Source organism: Antechinus flavipes, chromosome 2 (assembly GCF_016432865.1).
Source record: "Antechinus flavipes isolate AdamAnt ecotype Samford, QLD, Australia chromosome 2, AdamAnt_v2, whole genome shotgun sequence".
Classification (NCBI taxonomy): Eukaryota; Metazoa; Chordata; class Mammalia; order Dasyuromorphia; family Dasyuridae; genus Antechinus; species Antechinus flavipes.
In genome coordinates, this window is record NC_067399.1 from 549,478,078 (window position 1) to 549,505,569 (window position 27,492).

The 27,492-nt window shown below is 34.7% G+C and overlaps 1 protein-coding gene across 6 annotated transcripts in view; it reads left to right on the forward strand.

The window, feature by feature from the left end:
- The window catches only part of APBA2 (amyloid beta precursor protein binding family A member 2), a 357,128-nt gene that overhangs the window by 32,754 nt on the left and 296,882 nt on the right, over positions 1-27,492 (forward strand). For 5 of the 6 annotated variants that reach the window (XM_051980953.1, XM_051980958.1, XM_051980957.1 and 2 more), the window contains exon 2: positions 25,280-25,369. The exons of the other annotated variant lie outside the window; for it this stretch is intronic. The gene's annotated coding sequence lies outside the window, so the exon portion shown is untranslated. The remainder of the gene's footprint in view (positions 1-25,279; positions 25,370-27,492) is intronic. 6 annotated transcript variants of the gene reach the window in all.

Genomic DNA, 27,492 nt, shown 5'->3' on the forward strand with positions numbered 1-27,492 from the left:
CTAACCAAACTATTCCCTGTTATTTTCCGTTTCTACCTTTGTTCATGTTCATAGATCATTACCATGTTTGGGATCTTCGTCCTCATTTCTGCTTGCTGAAAGGTTCCTTCAAGGTTCAGTTGAGGTGTTACTATTTCTAGGAAACTTTACTTATTTCTCCATGTTTTCTCCTTTCCTATTTTCCAAGAACAAACTGACCCTATTAAATTCTACTTTGTATTATCTTATCCTTTTACATTTTATGATTTGCCAGTAGATTGTAAACTCCTTGAAGGCAGAGGCTGTGTGATTTTTTTCCCATCCTAATATCTCAAAGAATGCTTTGCACTTAGTAGAACTTTAATATATCTTGTTTGAATTGATTATTTCAAATGAAATTCCAGCCTTGAAATACCAGGCATGCAATAATAAACCCTTGATAAATGCTCACTGACTTGTTGACTTGATGAGAACTGGATAAGGTTGAAGAGGAAACATCTCTCTGTCCTTGAGATCAGGTCAATGGTGTAGAGAATTCAGCACTATTAACACCCATACCTGCTTGCAGGAAGTAGGAAATTTCATCTGTAATATAAAGTCAGCTTTAGTTCTCTTCTCAGGGCAAAAAAATGGAAATTGAGGGGATGCCCATCAATTGAGGAATGGCTGAATAAATTGTGGTATGTGTTTGTGACAGAATATTATTGTTCTTTGGGAAATGATAAGCAGGATGTTCTCAGAAAAAACATTGGAAAGTCCTCCATGACCTCAAGCAAAGTGAATGTACTGTATACAAAGTAATAGCAATGTTCTGGGATGACCAACTGTAAATGACTTGCTAGTCTAAGCATTACAATGATCCACAACTACTATGAAGGACTACTGAAAAATCTTATCCTCAGAGAAGAAACTGATTTTGTCTGAATACATATTCTTCTTCTCCCCTTCCCATCCCCCTCTTTTTTTCCTCTCTTTTTGTCTTTCTCTCTCTCTTTTAGCTTTATTTTTCTTGAGGGTATTTTTTATAAGAGTGGGAGATCTATGTTTTCTTCACAACAACTTTTATGACAACGTTTGCATAACTTCACATATGATTTCTTAATTGGGGATAGGGAGAAAACCTAGAACTTAAAAGTTTTAAAAACAAATATAAAAGAAAGTTTTAAATATAACTAGGGAAAATTATTAAATAAATAAAATTTTAAAATATTAAAAAATATGTAAAGTCAGCTTTGTATCTTTGAGACATACTAATTTTAGGAATTGATTTTTTTAAAAGGTTGAGTAAGGAAGCATAATGTCCATTTGATTCATTCAGCAAACTCTTTTTATCTTCCTGAATGTTTATTTTCTTCCTCTGTCATTACTTGAGCATTTAATGTATTGTGAGGAAGTTATTCTAAACTAAATAAAACTCATGAGACCCAAGGTATGGTGGAAAAAGCTTTAGACTAGGAGTTAAAAGAGCTGAACTATCTAGCTATACCATCATGGCAACTATCTTCACTTTCCTAATTCTCAGTGTTCTCATCTGAAAAAAATATGGAATGAAATATGGATTGCAAACAGAGAAATAGAAACAAATAGGTATATATGGAGAAAGTGAGACAGTTTCTGCTGTTCTAATAGAGCAGGGGAGACAATACATATAAGATAGTACTGGAGAGGACTGGGAGTCAAGGTCTGGAGAATCTCAGGTATGGTGGGTTGATCCTACATAGCCAATTAACATGTCTTTTCTAGAAGTAAAGTTATTGTTTATTGGATTACTGTGCTATAAGTCAGAGTTTGAATGGTAGTTAAAGGAGATTATGGGTGGTGGTGAGACAGATACCAAATTGGCCTGAGTGAAAGGATGGAATGAGATTCATGTCTGTAGAAATAGTGAGCTAAGTAAGCTTGCATTAACTCAGGAACCAATCAAGTCCAGGCACAGGAGTTCTAAAGCTGAATGGATTATCTTCCTCTTGAGCTGAAGGTTTCTGTGATAGACCAAAGGCTCTTAAAGTCCCTTCTAGCTCTATAACTTGGTGTAGGGAAAGAATATTGTTTAGATATTATGGTGTAGTAGATAGAATACTAGATTTGGAGTCAAATCTAGGTTCAGATGCTGGTTCTGATCCTAGCTGTGTGACAATGGAAAGGTTTTAAACTTCTTTGAGGCTCTATTTCCTTATTTATCAGATGGAGTTAATATAGTTCTCAACTCACAAGGTTATTGTAAAGTTCATATGAAATAATATGTAATATAATATGTAAACCACTTGGAGAATGTCAAAAACCCTTTATGAATGTTATTATTACTGTTGTGATGTTCTTTACCCGGTAAATTTCTTGAGTTTGACTCCTTCCCCCCAGCCTCTCTGTTTCTTATGTTTATTGATATTACTGGGAAATCATAGCACTTTTCATGTATAGTGCTGAATTGTGTGAAGCAAGGAATTTATAGACTCCTAAACTTCTATCTTCAACTATACTTTTGTAGGAGTCTGCTGTCTCAGATGGGTTTAATGTCTAGATTTGCTTGGTGAATATTCTTTTAATTAGAATTTTTTTTTTTTTTCTGAATTGCATGTCTGGTTTAGATCTTGAAATTTGAATTTTAAGAGAAGTAATGAAGGGTGACTATTATAAAGGTCAGTGAATTTCATTTTTACAATAGTTTTTAATAGTCTGGCTCTCAATGAAATCAGTAGTTAAGATCCAATAAGTCAGCAAGTTTTCCTTTGCTTTGTTTACTTATGTACTTTAATAGTTTTCTATTCCACAATAAAATGACTTCAAGGTTTCAAGGATACAGGTTTAGGGAAATCATTGATGTGGGTGGATTTAATTTCTGCTAATATTACTGTTCATTTGTTTGAGATCACTGGAGACTAGCTTCTTAATTTTCAATTTATATTTCATCTTCAGAAAGCTTTTCAGAGTAGAATGTTTGAAACATATTATAATTATATCATTTGTAATTGTGTTAATTTTATTTTGAATGGACTGTGATAACACTTAACTAAATCTGTATAACTTTTACCTGTTGCACTGTTTTAATGAAAAATTTATTGATGAAATTTCCTTATGAGGTTTGTTATAGCACAGGAATTTGAAACTTAGGCTAGTACCTCTTGTGGGTATAAAATATTGTTGGTTAAGAAGGTGACAAAGCTATCTTGGGTTGTAGTGAGAAGAACAATGAGAATTATCTTTACGTTTTTTCTTCAAAGGATCTATTTACTTTTTGTTCCTCTTTATCCAGATGCTTTTAAGTGTAACCAAAATATATTTTAAGGATACTTATTTCACCCATAAGAAATAATAACAAAATAGGCTTGACATTTTAGTCAGATTTAAGAGTTTGGAAATTTTAATGAAAAAGTTCACGAATTTACTAATGTCTTGAAAGGAGGAAGACATGGAATTCCCAACTCATGAAACATTTGAAAATAGTATAGACTGATGTCTGAAGCAATATGACCTTGTAGATAGAGAGCTGGCCTTGGAGTTCTGAAGCCATAGGATCAAATCCAGCCTCTGACACATATTAATTATATGACCCCAGGTAAATCATTTATTAACCTTTTGGTGCTCCTAAGCAACTCTTTAAGATTATAAATTACAGATGAATTGTTATTTTGCATAGATAGGAGTTTTCAAAGCAGGAGTTTTCCATATTGATGAAATCAGAGTTCTAGACCAAAAAATAAACATGCATGACATTATGCTTGGTTTTAGGCATATGAAGACAAAATAAAGTCATCTCTCTTCTCAAGGAGCTTTAATTTTGTTGGATATTAACATCTGACATTTGTGCAGAGCTTTATAATTTGCAAACCTCTTTGCATTTACCATTCACAATGGCCTCTAAGGTCTCTTCCAACACTAAATCTGTGAACCTCTTTTGACCAGCTTAATTATTATGCTTAAAGGCAGGAGACTGAACTAGCTGAGGTTTCCTTTGCCTCTGGGATTTTGTAATTCTGTTTCACTCCCTTGTAAATTAAAGAAATAAATAACCTCCTAGGCAAATTCACATTTAATATACCTGAAGAGGAATGTATAGCTAAGTCTGTGAATGAATACTTAGCTTTTGGCATATTCCGGTACAGAGCTACTAACTACAATCTAGTCACTTTTGCCTTTTTAGTTTTCTACCACACTGTTTTACTCTTGTCCTAATTCTTCACAGAAGTAAGAAACATTGATTTTAGAGGATATTAAGTAAAATAATGCAAATTTATGTGAACTTTGAGGGTGAACTTTTCACATAACCTTGTGAAGAAGGGAGTGCATATTGTTTCCATTTTACAGATGTGGAAGCTGAAGGTCCCAAAGTCATAGAATGATCATATATCTTGGGATCAAAGAACTGGAGCTAGAAAACACCATCTAGTCAAATCCTCCCATTTTACAGATGAGGAAATTGATACTCAGGGAGATGAATTGATTTGCCCAAGGTCATACAATTAGTTAAGTGTCAGATGTGATATTTGAACCCAGATCCTGTAGTTGAGAAGAATAAGATCCCAGATAAAAGTTCAAGCCCTCTGACTGACTCTTATGTTTTTCCAACTATACCATGATGCCTCAAACAGAAATGTTTCTTTTTTTAAAATTAAGTTTTGAAATCTCTTGGCTTCTTAAATAATCATCTAGGAATGAAAACACAAAAACATCATTTCTTGGATCTTTTTTGAAGGATATAGACAATTTTATCTCCCTCTTCTCCCACTTTACAGGTGGCAAGAGTAATAGATCCTTAAGTGCTTAAAAATTAAGTTTTTGAGTTCTTTAATATGCACTATATATATTGCACCATTTTGAAGTATTTACATTTAGAGTAGGCAGAAAAATCCAGGAGTTTATCTTAAGATGACCAGGTATCTCTTAAATTTTTTAAAATTAATATTCTTATAGACCTAGCCTGATAAGAGTGTTGGCCTGGAGTTTACTTTTAGAATTAAAATAAAAAGAGACACTTGTATACTGGGAACTTGACAGTTAAGAAAAGGAGATTTATGTAGCTATATTGTATAAAGGATGTTTAACAAAGGTAAAGCATTGATTCAGCTGAACCTTCTTACTTCTTTGTCAACCATGTTGACATCTCTAATTCTGTATGGATTGTTTGGGCTTTTTTATTTTTTATAATTTTTAGTTTATTAAGAAGCTCACTGGTGGTATGAGCTTGAACCTTCTGAACCAATTATGGTTCAAGGAGAATTTCAATAACTTTTAAGGAAAAACCATCCTTACCTGTGTGGGATGAAAGTTTCTTCTTATGAAAGATGCTTTATAACGAGTCAGTCATTTTTTAGACCTTTCTCTCCTCACACCACTCCCTTCCTTGATTTATTGAATCATTGCTTGTAATAAAACAAACAATCTAGTTGACAGAGCAATCACATCTGAAAGCTTATAGAATGTTCCGTAGCCATACTCCTTAACTTCATTGTTCATCACAGCCAGGATTATTCATCGTGATTATTCTGAGTTCATCTTTCTTTTAGTGTTGCTTTCATTGACATTATTGTGGTCATAAACTATTTTGTTGTCTTTTTTTGTTCCATATCACATCATACAAATTCTCTCCCCTGTTTCTCTGAATTAATTATATTCAAAGAGCTGTTCATCATCCTTGTTTTTGAGATGAGGAAAATGAGGCCATGAAAGAGTAGTGAATTGTTTGACGAAGATCATGTAATGAGCAAAGGGCCAGGGATTAGAGTAGAACCTAGGTTTCCTGACTCCTTTCCTATAAAAATCTTTGTACCTCTAATCATTACCTACCCTTTTGCTCTTACATGGAAACATATGCTTTATATACCATGAAATCAGGAGTCATATTTATCATATTTATACAAGACTTTCTTAACTGAGAAAAAAAATCCATAGAATTCCATGGGTTGTACTTGAATGTATTGTCATTGTTGTAGTATAGAACCTGTATCTATTATGACACTCTTGTGCTTCATTACTTTGATGAATTTAGGATGTCCTTAATATAGGTACTAGATTCTCAGGTCTCTTTATTCAGCCCTAACTTCCTTCCTGAGCTCCAGTATCTCATCCCCTTATCCAACATGTTCCAAGACTTGTCCATTCTGACTTTGAAATCTCTTGTCCATGGCCCCTTTCTCCTTTGATATAGCTGCCTCCTGTTGTGGGCCCTCATCACTTCACGCCTGCAGTACTGCAATCGTTTTCTAGTCAGTCTCCTACCTCCAATTTCCACATTGCTCTCTGCTCTCCATTCATCTCCCAAAGTAATTTTCCTAATTGATCTCTTTTTATTATTCATTCATTTCAATTGTTTCTGACTCTGTGACTCAGTTTGGTGGTTTGGTTTTGTTTTTTGACAAAGATACTGAACTAGTTTGCTGTTTTCTTCTCCAATTCATTTTAGAGATGAAGAAACTGAGGCAAATAGGGTTAAGTGACTTGTCCAGGTCACACAGGTAATAAGTGTCTGACACCAGATTTGAACTCAGGAAGATGAGTCTTTCTTATTCCGGACTCAGCACTCTATCCACCTAGCTGCTCTAGATACCATCTCCTCTTATTCAGTAAACTCCAGCAGCTCTCTATTAAGATCAAATGTAAATTCTCTGTATGACTCTGTTCCCTTTTTTCCTTTTTAAACTTTTTATACCTCTCTATATATTCTGTGATCTAGTGATAATGGCTTCCTTGCTGTTATTCAAAGATACAGTGCCTTTTCACTAAATGTCCCCTGGTAGCTGGAATGTCCTTCTTCCTTACCTCTACTTCCTGACTTCCTTTAAGTGTGAGCTCAAATTTTATCTTTAGCAAGAGAATTTTCCTGCTCATCTTCACTGTTACTGCTTTTTCTTTGAGATTACCTCCAATTTAGTATGAATATATCTTGTATGTCCATAATTCTTTATTGTCTCCCTCATTGGAATGTAAGTTTCTTGAGGGCAAGAATCATGGTTTTTTGCCTTTCTTTGACTTTCCAGGGCTTAACATAGCACCTGGCACATTGTAAATACTTAATAAATATTTGCTGACACCAGATCTTATGTTTTCTCATGGTTCTTTGAATGACTTACATTCATTGCTTCTTTTGGCTAGCTAATATTAAATCATATTCACATATGCTAGTATTTGTTAATAGGTTCTAAAATTGATAGACACCAATTTGTTTGCAGTATTTTGCTATCACAAAAGTGTTACTATGAATATTATTATATACATGGGATCTTTCTTTTCATCTACATTCTCTTTGAAATATCTGCCCAGTTATTCTTGTATAACTCCAAATGCTTTCTAGAATGGTTGGATCCAGTTATCACATTGACTACTTCTCTTTTATTTTCTTACAAAATTTACTGGATATGAAGTAAAAGCACTGTTGTTTTTATTTGCATTTTTCTTTAATAATTTGGAACAACCATTCATTAGATATTTAATAGTTTGCTCTTGGATATTAGATGTGTGTGCCCTTTTAAATTCAAAGATGCTCAATGCATTCCCTGTTTATTCCTATAAAGTTTCTTTTAAATAATTTACCATTTTCTTCGTCAAAGGAATATTTTTTTTGTGTGTATGAATATCACACCTATTCTTTCTCTGAAATGTTTGAATTCAGAATATTCCTGAATTTCCTCTCCTGGATTACAGATTCTCATATGGACTTGTCCTTTCCCCCAGGTTATTTATATCTTGTCTACTCTAGCACATAGTTCTTACTTGTTGATGAAAATCAGCAAAGAAATTATTAATTTGCGTTAATAATGGGGAATTTTAGGAGGTTGAAGATTTTAAGTCATCTTTTTAATGAAATGTAAATCCTGCTGAGAGAACCCATTTTTTAAAAAATCTGCTTTGTTGAATCTCTGAAACACCAGTCTGTATTCTCTTTTTGTGAAACTCGATGGTATGATACAACAAGGAGGGACATCTCTAAGAAAATCATTTGAATTTTTCTGCTGGATATCAAACTCTTCTCTGTGTAGACTGAATCAGAGATAAGGCCAAGGTCACTTAAGTCATTGTGAGAGAATACACTAAACAGTATCCTACTGTTTTTGCTTTTTTCCCTTGAGCAAAGAAGATAGTCAATTGAATGTCTGAATTTTGGACTAGCACAGACTATGCAGACAGTACTGTACCCTTTCAGTTTGCCTGAGACCCGGTAACACTTCTTATTCATCACGGCACAATCAAATCTGATGTAGATTTCTCAGTCCTGCATAACAGAGATAAGACATTGGAGCTTACTGCAGCTATTCACAGGATTATAGAAGGAGCTTAATTTAATGCACTTTCCCCCCAGTCTCATTTGTGATTCTAGTACTAATAATATTCATTTTTTTTGAGTCTTTGAAATGAAATACATCTTTTTCAAGATACTCAGAAATGTTTCAAATTTTTTATGATGCATTTTCATATTTGCTAGATCCTCAGTTTTCCTAAATCCATCTGTAAATGACTGTTTCTAATTCTGATTGTAAATGGAACTATTCCATTGCAGATTACAGATTTCTGTTAGCTTTAATGGCAAAAGAACGGAAATAGACACTTCCTCTTGTTAATACAGTTCTGAGTAGAAATAATGAAACTGGATATCTGAGGCTGGCTGATTAAGTCTACCTTCCCTTAAGTAATTTGGATTGAAGGAAAGTTGGGACTTTTTTTTGGGGGGGGAATTTCAAGAGACTTCTTCTCTTGGTAATCCTAAATATCTAAGAAATAACATTATCTATCTCTTCATTTTTATCTAGAACTGATAATACAATTATGAATATTTGATGTTTACAGTTTCAGTTTAGTTTTCTAATAATAATGTGTTTAGTTTATCTTGCATATTTTATATTATTACACTAATTTAAATTATGCTAATATTACTACTTAGACTCTTCTCCGATATTAGTGAATTGGTAAATTTTCTATTATTTAAAATATGGTTAACATGTATAGCACACACATATAATAATGTGGGCAATATTTTGGATCATAAAAGTTTGCTCTCTTAACATGGCATGACATGTTAAGGTATGTTTAATGTAAATTGGTAAGTGTCTGAGCTTGAATTTTCAATGCTTTTGAATACAATGTATATGGAGAATCATGGATTATTCGATTCTAAATTCTAAGATGTGATCTCAGAGATTTGAATTCCTAGCACTTCTGATGATGATTCTTGATTTTCAGGCTTTGGTCAATGAGAAACTTTGATCCCCAAATCTGGTAAATCTATAATAAAATTTAAGATGAAAGTCTTTGTAGGATAGATTCCAATTCATGGCCAATGTCACAGTGATTTCAAGTAATATTTGCTATAACCATATTCCAGTATAATTGTGAACCTGAATAAGTTTAAATTAGAATATTGTTCTTCCATTTTGATACTAGGGCTTTAAATATTAAAGCTCGGATTGTTTATAGGAAACTTCCAGAGCATAAGTTGGAAATGAAATGGGTGTGCTAAGTCAAAGGAAGGCCATTCTCCCATCCACTCATGCCTGAATGCCATATCTCATCTTACTAAGCAAGGTCTCTAGGTGATATCAGTGTCAGGAATATAGTGTCACAGCTATACCCTGGAGATATGAATACATCAAGGTGTGACAAATGTTGAGATTTTTCATCTGCAAAAAGAGGAAGGTGGATTGGATGAGCTATAAAGTGTCTTCTAATTCTAGATCCTTAAATTAAATTAATCTGCCAGCTTTACTTTCTTCCCCTACTTTGCCTGACCAATCTAGATTGTTCATTATCTCATGTATTCCCCAAGCCCCAAAATACTATTTATGCCACTGGGACTAACAGAGTGAAGGGCAGTGGGCATAAAAGATAAGGTGGGGTTATGATCTAGTCTAATAGATTATTATAGAATACTTCAGTGTTTCAGGTAAAATTTTCATTTTAGACTATTGTATAAGAAAATTCTCTAGAATTTAAATAAGAAGAAAAATAATAGAAATTGCTTAGATGATATTCAAAAAAGGGAATGTTCATGAAAGATTTTAAAAACTCCATTATTAGATTTCTCAGACAAAAGTGGTAATGAATCGGTATCATATATTGTACATTGTAATATTTTTATTGTTAATATTTCATATATTTAAAAATTAATTTTGAAAGTCTCATGCCTTCTCTCTCTTTAGATTAAGATTAAGTGGGATAGATTTTTATCTCTTAGTGACAGGGCAGTCCAGTTTCAGCCATTGAATCAAAGGGCATGTGATTATAAGTGGCATCTTGAATGACTTAGTCAACTACATCCTTTACTCAGTAGAAGGAAGCTTTAAAAAGTGTCCCAAGTGTTATATTAATTGAGAAGTCTCAATTAAAGTGAGAACTGTCTGGCTTGTCATTCAGGTCTTAACTAATTTTTTAAAAAGGGCTTTTAACCAGGGAGTCTGTCCCCTTATCTGATGCAGGTCAGTGGAGCTGAACAAATCATGGTGAACTGCTTATTTAGGCAGATCTTTGTTTTTAATAGTAGCTTTTTATTTTCAAAACATATGCAAAGCTAATCTTCAACACTCACCCTCAATGCTCCAAATGTCTCTCCTTCTCCCCCTCCCCTAGAAAATAAACAATCCAATATATGTTAAACATGTGCAATTCCCTTATACATATTTCCATATTTATCATGCTGCACAGAAAAATCAGGTCAAGAAGAGAAAAAAAGCAAGCAAACAACAACAACAAAAAGATGAAAATACTATGTTGTGTTCCACATTCAGTCTACATAGTTCTGTTTTTGGATGCAGATGGTTCTCTCTATCACAAGTCTATTGGAGTTGACCTGAATCACCTTATTGTTGAAAAGAGCCACATTCATCGGAGTTGATTATCATATAATCTTGTTGCTATGTACAATATTCCCTTGGTTCTACTCACTTCACTTAGCATCAATTCATGAAAGTTTCTCCAGGCCTTTCTGAATTAATCTGCTGATCATTTCTTATAGAATAATAATAGTCCATAACATTCGTATACCATAAGTTATTCAGTCATTCTGATGGGCATCCCCTCAGTTTTTAGTTCTTTGCCACTACAAAAATGTTTGCACATGTGGTTTTTTTTTTTTTTTTTTTTTTGCTTTCTTTGTAATACACACCCACTAGAGACTGTGGATCAAAAGGTATGCATAGTTTGATAGTCCTTTGGACATAGTTCCACATTCCTTTCCAGAATTGTTGAATCAGTGCACAACTCCACCAACTAGGCAGATCTTTGAATAATTGCTATAGCTAGTCTGGTGATCTTGCCTTGATCTCAAAGTCAACACCCTGAAATCGAGTTTCCATTAGAATTCTGCTGTTTCTTGTCTTTATTTCTTGATAAAGCCATTCTTTGATTTCTTTGACTTCTTTGACTCTATCCAATGAATCAATCATTCAATTCAATTCAATAAACATGTAGTAAGAGTCTATGCTAAACACTGGGGAATCCAAAGACAAAAATGAAAAAGTCCTAGGGTAGCTAGATTACATTGTGGATAGACTGCTAGACTTATAGTCAGGAAGACCAATTAAAAAAAGACTACTTCAAATCCTGCCTTGAACATTTGCTAAGTTTGTGAGTCACTTATCCTTCTTTTGCCTCAGTTTTCTTTATCTATGAACTGAGGAGATGGATTAAATGATCTGCAAGGTATCTTACAACTCTGAATCTATCATCCTATGTTTTTTTATTTGGGAGACCATAGGTACCTTTATGTTCAAAATAAATATAAAAATAATTTAGGGGTAGAGGGAATGACGGCTACAAGAACCAAGAAAGATTATATCTAGAAGATTGCTCTGACCTGGGTCTTGAAGGAATCTAGGAATTGTAGAAGAAGGAGAAAGAGAGCATTCCAAATGGGGGAAGAGAGTATCATCTTGTGCAAAGACAGAGATAGGATGTGTGTCCTTCTGGATATTGGTGCTGGGGACTGAGTATCTCTGAATACAACATACAGAGTCAATGACCTTTCTGACCTTGAGTTTCCTCATTTGTAAATCCAGGAGGCTTTCTCAAAATTGATGATTTAATCTATGCAATAACCTAATTATACCAGTGGGCAATCACAATTCTCTCTCGTCCAGATTTCTCTCTAAGCATTGCCAAAGTGGCTGATTTCCTGCTTCAATCTCTGCTGCTCTGTGCTCGTGGAGGGTATCTGGCTTTCTCCATCATGTGCCTGTAATGAGAATAAGCAGACCCAGGGCACACCCATACAGGGGACTGCTTGGCATTCCCTCTGTTGATTTATTTCCGACTTGTTTTGTTTGTACTTCTTTGGTATATTTGTCTGCATGCTGTCTCTCTCATCAGACAATGACCTCTTCAAGGGCAGGAACAATGTTTTACCTTTTTTCCCTCTTCCCTGGCACAGAAAGGAGTCCTTAATAAATGTTTGTCTCATCTGACTGGTGTTCTGCCTCACCACACAATATATCAAGAATTTCTTTCCATTTAGGCTACATTTTGGGACTTTTCCCTTTTCATCGTTTTAATGCTCTTTCTCTATGGCAAGTCTTTAGCCATATCCACATTCATATCCACATACCTCATTCTGCTTGTTAAGTATAGTAGAGTGCTGCATTTGGAGTCAGGAAGAAGTGAGTTCAAGTTTGGTTTCAGATGCTTCCCAGCTGCATGAACTTGGCCAATTCACTTAGACCTCTGTTTCCCCATCTGTAAAATGGGGATAATAAGAGCACCTAATTCCCATGCTGTTTGTTAAAATCAAATAACTTAATAATTATAAAGCACTTAGAACAGTGCCCAACATGTAGTAAGTGCTATATAAACGTTAACTATTATTAACTAATTAGCTACCTATTGTTTTATTTTTATTTATACATTTCTTATTACATTGTAGTCCAGATCCATTGAGGGTTTTGGCCACAGTTGGAAGAGATATACAGGTGCTGAGCCTTAGCATTTAATTCAACTTGGTTGGACTACTCTGATGTTTATCGTCTGGTATCCTGCTTCATTGAACTAGTTTTTTCTTCTCTTTAACAACTACTATCTTTTCTATGACCTCTTCAAAAAAGAATAAAAGAACTTTAGTTTAAGCTAAAACCTTTTTATGGCTCCCTTCCTTCAGATTTGAAGAGGTAAATATAAATGTCATTTCTGATCCTGGAGCAAGGTGTTTTATGTTACCTTAATTTTGTCAGTGTTTCCTCAGAATTAAAACAATTCTTAATTCAATTCCTCTTTTCTATATACCGAAGATTAAATTTCATTTTCAACTAGTCAACAAGTATCTACTATAAACCAGACACTGGAACTCATAGTGTAAAGAGGAGATAACATGCAAATACTATGTACAGACAAGATCCATATCTAATTAGAAATATTAGCAAGAAGGTGATAAGATTAAGAAGTACACTTATTTCTTTCACTTTGTGACTTTCCCCAGGGCAGTTTTGCTATAGTTCTTGGCATAAGAAATTAAATAAATGGGAATTTTGGGGTAATTTATGGAAGCCACAGACAACACAGAATAAGTTTAGAAACTCGGGAAATGCATAACATGTATGGATAATATTGTTTAATATCATATTTTACTTTTTAATCCCATAATAATTCAGACTTTTTTCTGGTACAAAGGGGAGGGCCAAAAAATTTTACATAGATTTTCCAAGATTGCAGGATTTCTGTACTCTTACCTCTTAAGATGTGGAAGGGGTAACTGTAATGGACAAGGTTTCTTTACAAGATAGAACTTTAGCTGAGACTTGGAGGAATTCTAGGAAGCAGAAATGAGGAGGGAAAGAGCTCCAGGCATTGGGAAGAGGCAGCAAAAATGCCATGAGTTAGGAGATGGAGTGTCAGATTAAAGGAGATATTCCTTGGAAATATGTAGTTCTTGATAAACTTATAATGCTTTACTTTGCCTTTAATCCTATAACTGCTAGAAGGCAGAGCAGGCCATAGAAGCTCTTCCTGCACCACCTTCTGAAGGTGGAGTTGAGACTACCAAAAGGCAGATCTGTTTTCATGGGACGTTCTATCATAAGTGGAGACCATGGATTCAGGGGGGTTCACTGATGTCCTTTGCTAGGACTCTGTAGCTACGGATAATAGGACTACTTTATCTCATCCCTAATTTTCATTTTCTATTCTCATTCTGTGTTCTCTCATCTTCTGGCCTTTGTGCCATTTTTCAGACCAGTAGTAGGCTTCTTCCCAGCTTTTGAAGCTCCTCCCTTCCTTCAAGGCCCACTTTAGTTATCTCATTCATAAGTGTCGAAACTGGGTTTGAGATCACAAAGGTCCGAGTTCAAATCCTGCCTCAGTACAAGTCACTTAACATCTTTTCACTTCAGTTGCTTCATATGTAAAATGAAGGGATGAATTCAATAGCTTCTAAGATAGTTATCCTATGACGGTCCTTTCTCTTTAGCTAGTATTAATCTTTTTTTCTTGCATTTCTTGTAGCATGTTGCCTGACTTTCTTTTAATTTATTTCATAGTTCTATGTATTTGTCCTTGACAAATTTATTATTAGAGAAAAAGAATGACTGTGTGAGAAGATGGCTGGGTTAGGATCCAGTACGTCTGAGCTGGTTTTCCAGCTTTACTACCTAAGAACTTTGTGATCTTGGACAAGTCATTTTCTTCTCTTGATGTTAGCTTCCAAATCTATAAAATAACAGAGTTTTGTGTAGACGATCTCTTGTATTTTTTTCAGCTAGGTTTTAACCTGTCCTATTGTAAAACTGGGATGTTTCATCTATAGTCTTCTGGTGGGCACTGCATTGATTAGAGTTTTGATGTCATTTAAAATTGTTTGTCTCTATAATATTGTTATTGTATAAACTGTTCTACTTTTCCCATTTATTTCACTCTGCATCAGTTCATACAAGTATTCCCAAGTTTCTCTAATATGGGCTCTTTCATCATTTCTTATGACAAAATAATAATTACATTCATGTATGAGTTATGTTGTCAGAAGCAGAACTACTTTCCACTTGGGTCAGGTTTTTTTTGGGAACTTAATGGAAGGCAAAGGCAAATATCTTATTAATCATTAATAGCCCTAAATCTTTCTCTGGATTTGAATTATATTGATTTTCTATTTGTAATCATCCTAATTTCAATACAAATATACAATTCAATTTACTTGTATAAATCCAAGAAAGTTTAATATCTTTACTAAAATTTTTTTATATTGGAGCTATAATTTTTTCCTAAGTATGCTTTGGGCTGTATCCCACAAATTTTAGTATGCTGTTTAATTGTTGTCATTTTTAAATGAAATTATTGTTTCTATGATGTATTTTTTAACCCACTATTTCTTTAGGATTGCCTATACCAGTTGCTTTCATTTGCTATCTAAATTACTTTCATAGTAGTGAAGGAGATGCAAACTACAGATTCTTCTACATGAAGAAAGATAATTTTAAAAATCCATAAAGGGTCCTTTCTAAATTGATGAATATTTATTAAGAACCTATTGTATGTCCTCTGACATTTCTTTTAGGCACATTTGTGGTAGAGAAAAAATATTTTCTTTTGACTTCAAAAAACTATAGAGTTTTGAAAGAAACTTTTTTTTAATCTCTGAAAAATGTAGCAGTCCATTTAAGTCATTCATTTTCATTTAAATTCTGTACAGTGATAATGAAATATGGATGCTGAAGCTTTGACTATTTTAGTATTAATATAACATTCTTTAAAGCATGGTACTTAAATACATGTGACAGATATTTCTGTTTAAGAAAGATAAGTTATTGACTAATTTTCAACTAAACCTTTTGATGCACCATTTTACATAATGCTGGAGCTTTCATGATTTGATATTAATACTTTTTTGTGTTTCTCATACATTTATAATAAAAAAGAAATTGTGTTTAAATAGTTTTTCCCCATTGATTTCAAAATACTTTATTGATCCATTGATTTTCTTTGAGACATTTGTTATTAGTACAGATGTTATGGTACAGATCATCTCTTTCCTAGATGATTGCAATAGTTTTCTGGTAGATCTTCTGGTCTTGTGTCTCTCCTCATTCTAATTGTCCCCCAATCAGCTGTCAAAGTGATTTTCCTAAACCAACTCTATGTCAACTCCCTCCTCAATAAACTCCAGTGGTTCCTTGTTACCTCCAGAATCAAATATATAATTCTCATTTGAGGATTATATAAAGAACATCACAGACTTGCCCCTTACTACCTTTCCAGTCTTCTTCCTTTTTCCTCTCTTCTACATACACTGTGATCCAGTGACATATGGCACTCCATTTACTGATTCCATTTTCACTGGCTGTCCCTCAGATCTGGAATGCTGATTTCAGCTGTCTCCAGCATATGTTCAAGACTCATCCTATCCTAGATCAGATGGGAGTCACTAATTTGATGTCTTCTGCCCTATCAGTTTCCTAAGGTTCTACAGAGCCACTATTCAGGCTCTAAGTCCTCTGGCTTCTCCTCCCAACTGCTACTTGATTTCCTGATACACTTTAGGACTTGCTATCATCTCCAGTCCTCCAATACTCAGATTTTTCTACCATACCAGAAAACTGATAAAGTTGATTTTAATTGGAATAGCTTTATCTCCCATTTTAGATCAAATGTATGTCTTATCAATGCACACTCATTTCATACTGTCTGCTGTTGATTGCCTTTCCTTCAGCTCTGTAGTTGAACTCTGTTTTCTTCTCTGATTAGAATGTAAGCTCCTTGAAAGCAGGGACCATCTTTTTCTATTTGTATCCCTAATACTTAGTACAGTGCTTGGCACATAATAAGTACTTAATAAAAAAATTGCCATTAATTTGTTTTACACACAGGTACACATACACAATTATGGCTTTTTGGTAAGTTCATAAACAGAGTAGAGAGCAAGCCATGCTGTGTTATCAAATTCCATTACAACAACTACAAGGATTCTTCAGATTTTTTAAATCAAATTTAGAAACTCCAATCTTAGTCTATTTAATGCTACAGAATTTTTTTTGAAATATAAAATAAGCACACACTTGCACACTACTACTAATTGCTAACTTGTCATTTCTCTTATACTTACAAAAGTCACACATGATCTACAGTAAAATTATTTAGCCTCTGAATAATATTCAGAGAATAGGAAGTAAATATAAAGTCTTTCACTCACCACAAATAATATAGCTTCTTGCTCACACCTGACATTTAGTCAATTAAACAGTCAAACCTAGTTTGTTTAATGCTTTGAAGATGCCTTGAAATTAACTTCATGAAAAGATGATATAATTATATAGTTTTAGGACACTATTGTCATATGACTAATACAGTGGCCACCCCTAATTCCAAAGGACAAATGATGACACTTCCTGACAGAATGATAGATTTAAGGTTCAAAATGAGATATGCGTGTTTTTGCATACAATCATTGAATTAGTTTTGCTTGACTATGCATATCTGTTACAAGGGATTATAAGGAGTTTGTTTTTCTTTTCTCTCTTTTCCCCCCAATGGCAGAGAAAGTAGAAGAGAGAGAAAATAGATTTATGTTAATTAAAAAATAAAAGATGAGGGGGCTGCTTACAGAAGAAGTCATTGGTATTATTAGTTCTGCTTGATTGTCTTTTCTAACAGAAGAAAGATAATCTGTAAATGTTTGTCATAAAAAAACAAAACATCTATAAAACTTAAAAACATAATAGACTCATAAAAAGATTTTAAGGGAAGGTGAATATTTTTGCATCTTTGTTTAGAACTTGGAACTTATTCTACTTAATCTGAGATCAGGATTGCTACCCCTGTTTTTTTTTTTTTTCCTCATCTGAAGCATAATATGTTCTGTTCCAGCCCTTTACTTTCACTCTGTATGTAGTTTAAATGTGTTTCTTGTAAACAACATATTGTAGGACTCTGGCTTTTAATCCAGTCTGTTATTGGAATTTATTCTATACATGCGTTGTTATGGAAGGATTTTAGGGAAAATGTTTATTCTATACCTTTCATATTTCAGTTTAGTTTAGCCAGAATAATTACTTGTCTTTTTAATTATACTCTAATGTTTTCTAATAGACAACCAGGCAGATATGTTCTTCTTTGTAGTTTATTTTTCTTAAACCAATTTATGGATGCTTCTTGAATGCTTCAGTAAAGCACCAGGCTCCTTGTGAAGTAAGAGGAATGATGGCTCCATCCTCTTGTAATTCATAAAGCAAAGGTGGGCATGTAGTTGTGGATTCTGCATGTTATGTTGTTGTTTTAGGGAATGTAAAGCAGTTCTTTTTGATGTATGAAATATAAGTCGTAATTACACATGAGAATGGTATAATTTATTAGGTGGACTTTGACAAGGAAAGCTATTAAAAAAAAAAAAAGATGTGTTTCCCGGTAGAAATGATTTATAATGCTCAGATTCTATGTCTGTACAATATTTGAAACTACACCAGAGCCCTCTAATAAGATTGTGATTTGTGAGGTAATCTTGCTCCACTATTTTCCCTCAAATTTCTTCTCTTTTCTTGTGGTAGCCTATATGGAATTGTGCTGAGTGAGCAGATGTTCTAGTCAGAATTTAGATGAGTGACTTCTTTTATTTTAACAAGAAGTTGCCTTAGTTTAACCAATGTGGTTTCACTTAGCTGCTTCATTCATCACCAGTCCTATCCAAGGCTTCCTTTTCCAGACTACCCAATGAAAGGCTGGCCCACTACTCATTTGGATCGGGTCCAGGAACAAGAGTAAAAGGATTCCTGATCTGTTTTTGCCCTTAATCAACACATTTGTTTGCTGTTCTTCAGTGGGATTTAGGGAAGGGGGAATGTTCTTAATTTTGTTACGTAAACAATTTCCCCAGATCTGCTTTGGCTTCCAAAATACTTGGAGCTTGTCACCTCACTAGGTCTGACTTTTAAAACCACTGCAGTGTGGTGCAGTGGCACTGGATGCTTGCTCATTGCCACCTTTGGCACTATGCCCAATGATTGCATTTTTAACTTCTGTGCCAAGACTTCTGACTACTGTTCTCATGACCAAAAAGGGGAAAAAAAACCAATGCTATGCAGGGAAACAGATCTCACTGTTCTTCAGCATTTTCAAATATTTACAGTTAAAATGCCCAATTATGCAGCACATCTGAGTTCTCAGTTTTGAATATGGCCTCTAGGGAAATAAAATGAGCTTAAGGAGAAAATTGAGTTGGATTGGAAAATTAGTGTCAGACCAGAGTAGAAAGCTCTGAAAGATGGACTAAAGATTTTTTTAAATATTTTTTTCATGTGCTCAAGGGAAGTGCACAAAAGTTTTTAAGACATGGTTCTGTGATGTGGGGAAAATATTAGACTAATAGGCTGTGATCTTGGGCAAGTCATTTAATTTATCCTGGAGTCAGTTTATTTTTCAGCAAAATGAGGACTCTACTAGAGGACCTCTTTTTAGCTCTAAAAATTCTATAATTAATTCATATAGCTGGGTTATTTAAGTAAAAGCAATTTCATCTGCAGGAGTAGCACAGCTTTTTCACTCATCATGCTAGGAAACACCAGAGCCTCTTTCTTCCATACTAAATAAAAGTAACGGGTTTGGTATAGTAGTACATGCCCATAATTCTTGATTTTGAGGGAGGCTGAGGCTAGTATATTGCTTAACTTTGAAAGTTCAGAGTTACAATCAATTATGTTGATTAGATAGCTGTACTAAATAAGGGACCAACGTGGTTAGGAGGTAAGTGGGAGGTAAACCAGATTGCCTTTGGATAGATGAGCTCATTAGAAACAGAGCAGGTTAAAGCTCCCATCCTCCTAAAAAGGACCTGTGTGTGGCCAATACATTTTCTGGCTAAGATAGGGAGACCCAGTCTCAAAAACAAAACAAAACAAAAAAAGATCACTTATGCTATAAGCCAAAAGAGGGACAAAGAGCTGGTAAGTAAATTAAAAAAAAGTTCTACTTGAAGAGGAATCCCATACTCAAAATGATTTTTCAAGCTTATTCCTACTATAAATCCATAATGTGACCTTGAGATGTTCTGGTAAATAACAGATGTGTTTTTGTATGTTAGGGTACATAGGTGATATATGATAGAAGGATTTCCTAAAACAGAGTATTTTACTATGAGACTTATTGTAGATATTCATTCTGAAACTCCTACTTCTCAGTGATCCTAGTAACAATTACTATCCCTTAGGATTTTCTTCTATACCAGCAGAGGTTATCTTTCATCAGAATAGTTTCATCTCTCACTTGACAATAAATTCATATCCTAAAGGGCAGCTTCATTCAATATCAACCAGGTGCTAATTATAGCTTTTTCAAGGTAGGGAAAAGGGAAGGGTTATTCTGTTTGGATTTCTGCATATATTTGGACAAAGTATCCCAAAGAAGCAGATTGTGTTTGAAAGTTCATTTTTAAGTCAGTTCTTGGGAACTTGAGACATATTTTCTTATAAAAAGCAATATGTAGCTGTAAATGGTAACTGGGTTCCCAGGGCAGCTACAAAAAAACCAGTTTAAACTATAGTAGAATAGAAATACAGTTCTTTTCAGTTGTTTTTCAATCATGTCTAACTTTTCCTGACCTCACTTGTGGTTTTCTTGGAAAAGACACTGGAGTGGTTTGCCATTTTTTTCTCCAGCTCATTTACAGATGTGGAAACTGAGACAAATAAGATTAAGTAACTTGCCTGGGCACAAAGTTAGTAAATATCTGAGGCCAGATTTAAACTCAGGAAGATGATTCTTCTAGACTCCAGGTCCAGTGCTCTATCTACTTTGCCATCTAGCTGCCCAGATTAGCTACCTCTCTCTGCCCCAACCCCTTCCCACTTTATATTTGTCCACCTCCTCCATCAATTTGTATAGTGTGACTAGGTCAAGAAATGTTTCCATTTTGGGATCTTATTCCTTGGCATTGTGCTGCTTAGGGGTGTGTGTGTGTGTGTGTGTGTGTGTACACACACATATGTATACATGAGATATCAGAAGTCAGACATCCTGATTTCTTCAAGGAGTGAATGTATCCTGATGATTGGTCTGATCTGTCATCATAAGATATGCATTTACCCCCTCTCTTCTAGTGGTGATGGATTTATATTGAGCCATTTATATATTTCCATCTAGTCTCCCATGTGAACAATAGCATGTATTTTAAAGGTATTTGGCTTGAGTTAGAATGCAATCTGGGGCTATGAAACATCACTTTTCACCCTAGGATGAATTTCCAGAATAAAGAGACTTTTAAATCTTTGCTGTATTAAGACACTTAAAGAGTACTACACCCTAAGTAAGGAATATTGAATTTAAATCTAACCTCAGACACTTAGTAACTATATGATTTTGGGCTAGTCATTTAGCTTTTGTCTACCTCAGTTTCCTTGTTCATAATTGAGGATAAATGGTATTTGCCTCCCTTGGTTATTGAGAAAATAAAATGAGAAACTATTTGTAAAGTGATTTGCAAACCTTAAGGCATCACATAAATACTAGTTATTATTATCATTGTTTTTGTTATTGATGTTAAGGGAATCAGTAACAGAAGTCCCACTTCACAACATTTTTGGGAATTGCTCCACTCTGAGTCTACTTAAAGGGTTTTCTATATAGATACTGAACACAGAAGGAGATAGAGAGAAATTTTATAGAACTCAGCAGTTTCATAAAGAAAAATGTCCATGCCAAATATACTAGTCTTTAGGGACCATTTTCTGAGAAAATATTGTGAAGAAATGTGAATTTTTTAGTTATTGGGGAAAAAGTAGATATTGCTGCAATGACCTGCTCTTGTTTCACTTAGAGGCTTAAAATATCTCTACTCTTCAGTCAAGGCAGGGATTACATATATTAGTACAAGTGTGGTAAGGAATGTATTTTTTTCTCTACATAATACTGTTTTTCTCTACATAATACTTCCTCATTTTTTTACAGGTTGTGAGTCAATAGTTTCTCAGTCTTCCTCCAAATGAAAATGAACTAGTAATCTAAGTGAATTTCTCTCTAGAATGATTTTAAAAAAAAGATATGTCTTTATAACTTGCTGATAATGTTGAAGACAGGCCTTACTGAAATATCCAAGATTCACAGAGTCTTCTGGCATTGTGACCATGGGCTATTTGTCTGTTGCAGCAAAATTTTGTAATTAAGTAGATGGATTTGGCTTTCAGACAGGTCACTTTGGACTTTTGACCATGGTTTTGATTTATGGAGGATAGTAGTGAGAGTGCATTCTTTTGTTTCACGGAAATTAGGATAAAAATGGACATGATTCCTTTCTTTATGGAAAATAATTTACAATATAGTTGAGGAAGTACTACAACTGTATTACAATAAACCATTATTGAGAAAGAAAACATATTTAATGGGCCTTACTGAGTTGTTTTTCCTCCCATTATTTCCTTTCAATTTTGGAGTTTAATCTTTTACTCTTTCCTGAACTTTTCCATATCTGTATGACTGTACTTTCTAATTTCGTTTTCTATCCAGTTCACATTTGCCTAACTTGATGTGTTTATTGTTAATTTTATGGATGCATAAATTAACCAATGGATTATGTCTAATTACCAAGAAATATCTTTCAATGTTTAGTTGACTCCTTGATTCACTGAATGCCTAAATAGTAAGGATGAGTAGAGATTCCAGGCATGAAGTTGTATTCATTTGCTAGTAAGTCAAATAGAACATATTAACATTACGTAGGGCATTATTTAAATTTAGCACAAAAATACATTATATTCACTATTTAGTATTTAAGGGCAGTTAGGTGGCATGTTGTGTCTGAAGTCAGTAAGGTTCATCTTCCTGAGTTCACAGCCAGCCTCAGACAATACTAATCATGAGACCTTGGGCCAGTCACTTAACCCTGTTTGCTTCAGTTCCTCATCTGTAAAATGAGCTGGAGAAGGAAATGGCAAACAATGACCAAAAAAAAAAAAAAAAAAAAAAATGGACCAGAAGCCTAGTTCAGGTAGTGTTAACTAACTACTTAATAGCTGTGTGACTTTAGACAAATCACTTGCTCCCTCTGAGCCAGCTTTTTTTTTTTTCCCCAATCCACTAAATAAGGATAAGAACTCATCTTTATATAATCCTTTAAGGTATTAAAATGCTTTGCATTCATTATTTTGTTTTATCACCATAAAAATCCAATGAGGTTGATACTGTTACTGTCCCCATTTTATAGATTTTTACATGAGCATTTAGATTAAATGATTTGCCCAGAATCACTTTATTTGTGTCTGAGACAGAATTTGAATTTAGGTCTTTCTAACTCCAAGACCAGTATTTAAACACTACTCTGCCCAACCTCTCTGACACCACAAAATTGCTATGAAGATCACATAACCTAATGTGTATGTAAATTATTTGAAGAGCTCAGTAAAAGCATAAAGAATTACCATTATGTTAAAATAATATAGATGGCTTAGATTTCCCCAAAGGAAGGGACTGATCTTGCCCAAAGAGATTTTTCCTATGTAAAACAAGTTTGGTGAAGGAACTAGGCTCAGGAAGCATTAGAAAAAGGATGGGATTCCTCATTAGCATGGAAAGACAACTATTGGGGTGGAAGTGGGAAGTGGGGAGGTATCTTTAATGAAAGAAGTATGGCTTTGAGCTTTAAAGGATAGGTAGTTTTATTTAGGAAGAGAAAAATGAATAGGACATTCTGAAGGGATTCCAGGATGTGAACAAAATTTTGCTATCAGGAATGAGAAATCATATTTGGTCAACACTTGAGTATAATTTACTTAACCTTACTTGCCTCAATTTCCTCATCTGTAAAATGATCTGGAGGAGGAAATGACAAACCACTCTGGTATCTTTGCCAAGAAACCCATAAAAAAGGTTATGAAGAAGAGGACATGATTGAAACTGAATATTGGAAAAAAAATAGTTTCACTGGGGCCATATTGGTAAAGGTAATTGAATGCTGAATTAAGAAGTCCAGATTTTATTCAAAGGGTAATGGGAAAAATATTGTAAATTTTAACATAGGTAGTGACATGGGTGAGGGTAGTTTAGGAAGATTAATCTATCACTCTGTGTAGGATAGCATGGAGGAAAGTAGTTTGGAAAATAGGGGGGCCACTAAGGAAACTCCTGCAGGAATCTATTTGTGAGGGGATAAAATTCTAAAATTGTTTGGCAGCTGGTGAAGAGCGAGCCTGCTTTGGCAATCCTATGGCTGCAAATGAATTGTTAGCATAGTTATATAAACATATCTTATAATATTTCTCTGACTAGCCTCAGTCTGTTGCTACTCATTGCATAGCAACTGCTAAAGGACCCTATTGTCATTTACTACCTTGGATCTAGGTCTTGATCTGCAGAAGTGTATTGCAATGTATATTGCTTCTTTACTAATATTCTGGTTTTAGAACTTTTCTTCAGAAACTTGCACTGCTCTGTAAACTTGCTACAAACCACAAAGGAGGTCAGAAACCCTGCCTGGTGGATTCATTAGTTCTCATTTCCTTAATCAGAACCTAAATTGGGAGTAGGGAATGATAGATCAGGGTGCATTTAAAAATTCAGTTTTTAGAAACTATTTTCTATTCCTTTCACAGTAAAATGCTTTCATAGAGTTGCACAGCCTACATATTTGTATCCACTTCTAATTATGTCTGTGTTCTTGAGAATACTGAGAGTGTGGAACCATAGTCTTGAGAAAGAGGTAGTAAAATTCCACCTTATCAAGATTTATTCAGATGTTAAACTGTAGCTTCCTTCCCTTTGGCCTTCCTTTTAAGAACACTTCTTCCTTACTGTCCTAAAGTAGACAGCCATGGTGTCTGAGACTCCTTTGTACAGCAGGCTTTATGATAAGTGTTCATGATCTGTTCTGTCAGAGAGAGAGAGAGAGAGAGAGAGAGAGAGAGAGAGAGAGAGAGAGAGAGAGAGAGAGAGAGCTAGCTTCCACTTCATATTGCTTCCACTAATCAAAAAAAGAATTTTTAATCAATGTAGGGGCCGCTTATAGTATGACCTACTGAGAGTGGGAACAAGGGTTATGTAGCATATGAGTAGTAAATGGAGGATGGCTTTGATTAAGCTCTGCAGCAATAGATTCCAGGAAGGTTTATGATGCAAATTAGGAATACTGCAGTATAGAAAGCATTTTACATTCAAACCTTAATGCTGCATTCTCTGTTCTCTGAGTTTTCAGCTATTTTATCTTTGTGGGATTTTTTTATTGTTATTGTGGGTAGGGGGAAGGTTCCTTTTTCTAATATTTAATTTTAAAAGATGATTAGTATAGCAGGAATACCAACCTAGAAGGACAAAGGTGTCACTTGGTAGTATAATTAGGGATTGGTCTTCAGACAGGCATATAGTTTAAAAACATGTGTGGTTCAATTGATATCATGCATCCCTGATGCTGATATTTCTTTGTGCTTTTCAGATGCTCCCTACAGTTGGTCTGGCTCATACCTGACAGTGAACGGGAAGTCCCCAAGACCCTGGAACACTGGATGGAGGACTTTAATTAAAGGTGCCTCCAATTCCTAAGCATCCACAGATATTGTGTTTTAGTGGATGTTCTCTGGAGATGGAGATTAGTCAAGACTAGTATATGTGTTTATTTTTAGCCTCAGGAACATGCTGTATGTCACTTCTTGACTCTAAATGGCAGTTAACGGATAGGTTCGTTAAAGACATCTCTGCAATGGGGTAATTACTGCAATTTATAACACTGTGCCTATACCAGGGAGACTGACAGGCAGCTCTTTGCAAAATTTAGCAGGCATCAGCCTTTCTAACACTTAGGTGCAGAGATGATGGGTTTTTTAGGGGGGAGGGTAGCGTGTAGAGAAGTAATTTTTTCACCATTTCCACAAAAGCAGACTAGTCAAGAAACATTCTTCTAGTAATTTATGAAGATACTCTCCTTACTCCTTGAATATTTCTTGAAATATTTAATCCCTAATTGTGAATTCTGGTCTGATTTCACATGGGAATTTCAGTTCTTTCTTTCTACATTTGGCTTCTTCATTATGCTCAAGTGCTGTTTTTGTTTTTTTTTTTCCTGAGAACTATTTTTCTGAAAGGTAGAGGTGGGGTGGGGAGATCTGGGCTGCTTCTTTTTTTCCTACAATTAAGTAACTGATCTCCCTACCCCAAGCATCTCTCTTCATTCCATACTACTCATAATCACCAGATTAATTTTCCTAAAACTTTGATTTGAATACTTTATGTTTCTACTGAGAAACTCTAAGTGGCTTGCCTTTGCCCACAGAATAAAATCTCAACTTCTTAATTGGACACTCAAGACCCTCCACTGCCTATAAAAATCATCTGGCCAGCTTTACTTCATATTTTTGTTCATATTGTTTACCCAAGTCCCACACTTGGGATCTTTTTAAAAATTATTTCTCACCCCTCCAAATTCTTACAACAAATTCAGCAAACATCTGTTGTATATTAAGAGCAAAGGACTGTTAATTATAGGGATAGTTTGGTGATGTAGTAGATAGAATGGTTTCCCCTTTCCTTATCAAGCTCATTTTATAGATGAAAAAACTGAGGCAAACAGGGTTAAGTGATTTGTCTAGAGTCACACAGTAAGGAAGAGTCTGAGGCCAGATTTGAACTCAGAAACATGAATTTTCCAGACTCCAGACTCTAAATTCTATCTAGAACGGTTTCCCCTTTCTAATAACTCTGTCAAGAAAACCCCAAATGGGAGTGACAATAACTGTCTGTCCTAGGGGTTTCAAGGAAAAACTGTGAAATAACCTCAGCCCCCAAGGAACTATTCTGGGAAGATAAAACATGAATTTAGATAAGTGCACAGGGATTTTTTCGAGGGAGAGTACCAGCACTTGGATAAAGAAAATAAAAAAAAAAAAAGGCATTAAGACGGTGGCACCCTGAGCTTCAGTATGAAGAATTCTGTGATCTGAAGGTGAATTGGGAATGTATCCCCAAAGTGGAGATTACACATGTGCATATGTGTGGAAAAACTAGCAGACCACTTTGACTGGAATGGAGAGTATATGAAAAGCAGTAATAAGAAACAAGCCTAGAAAGAGTAGGTGGGGGTCATCCTGCAGAAGACTTTAAATTATAGACTAAGAATTTTATATATTTTAAAGGCAATAGATAGCTGCTGAAGATTTTTGAGGAGAGGAGTGACATTTTAAGATCTGTGGTCTAGGAATATCATTTGGCAAGTGAGTGAAGAATCAATTGGAGATCTTGAAGAGATTTAAGTTATTCAATGTCCAGTACTTTTTCTACAGCTACTTGATGATCTCTTCCATCACCACTATACCCTACCACGGATCATTGCAATGACTGCTTCCTCCCTGCTCTGAATTCCAATAGCATGTATTGTCTCTGCCGCTCATTCATCATATATCATACATTCCCTTGTGTATGAGTAGGTTGTTTTCTGTCACTCTGTATGGATCATCCTAACCAGATCGTAGTCTTTTTGCATATGGGGAGCATCCCTTGTATCCTTCAGTGTCTAACATCTAATAGAGGCTAAAAATTAATTTTCTTTTTTTATTTCTCTCTATGCCCTGTGCTTCCTTTTCTAGTAAAAAGGACTCAAAGCAGTTTTATCTATTGCCAGCATGGTGCCACCTTTGATACTGTCAACTTTGCTTA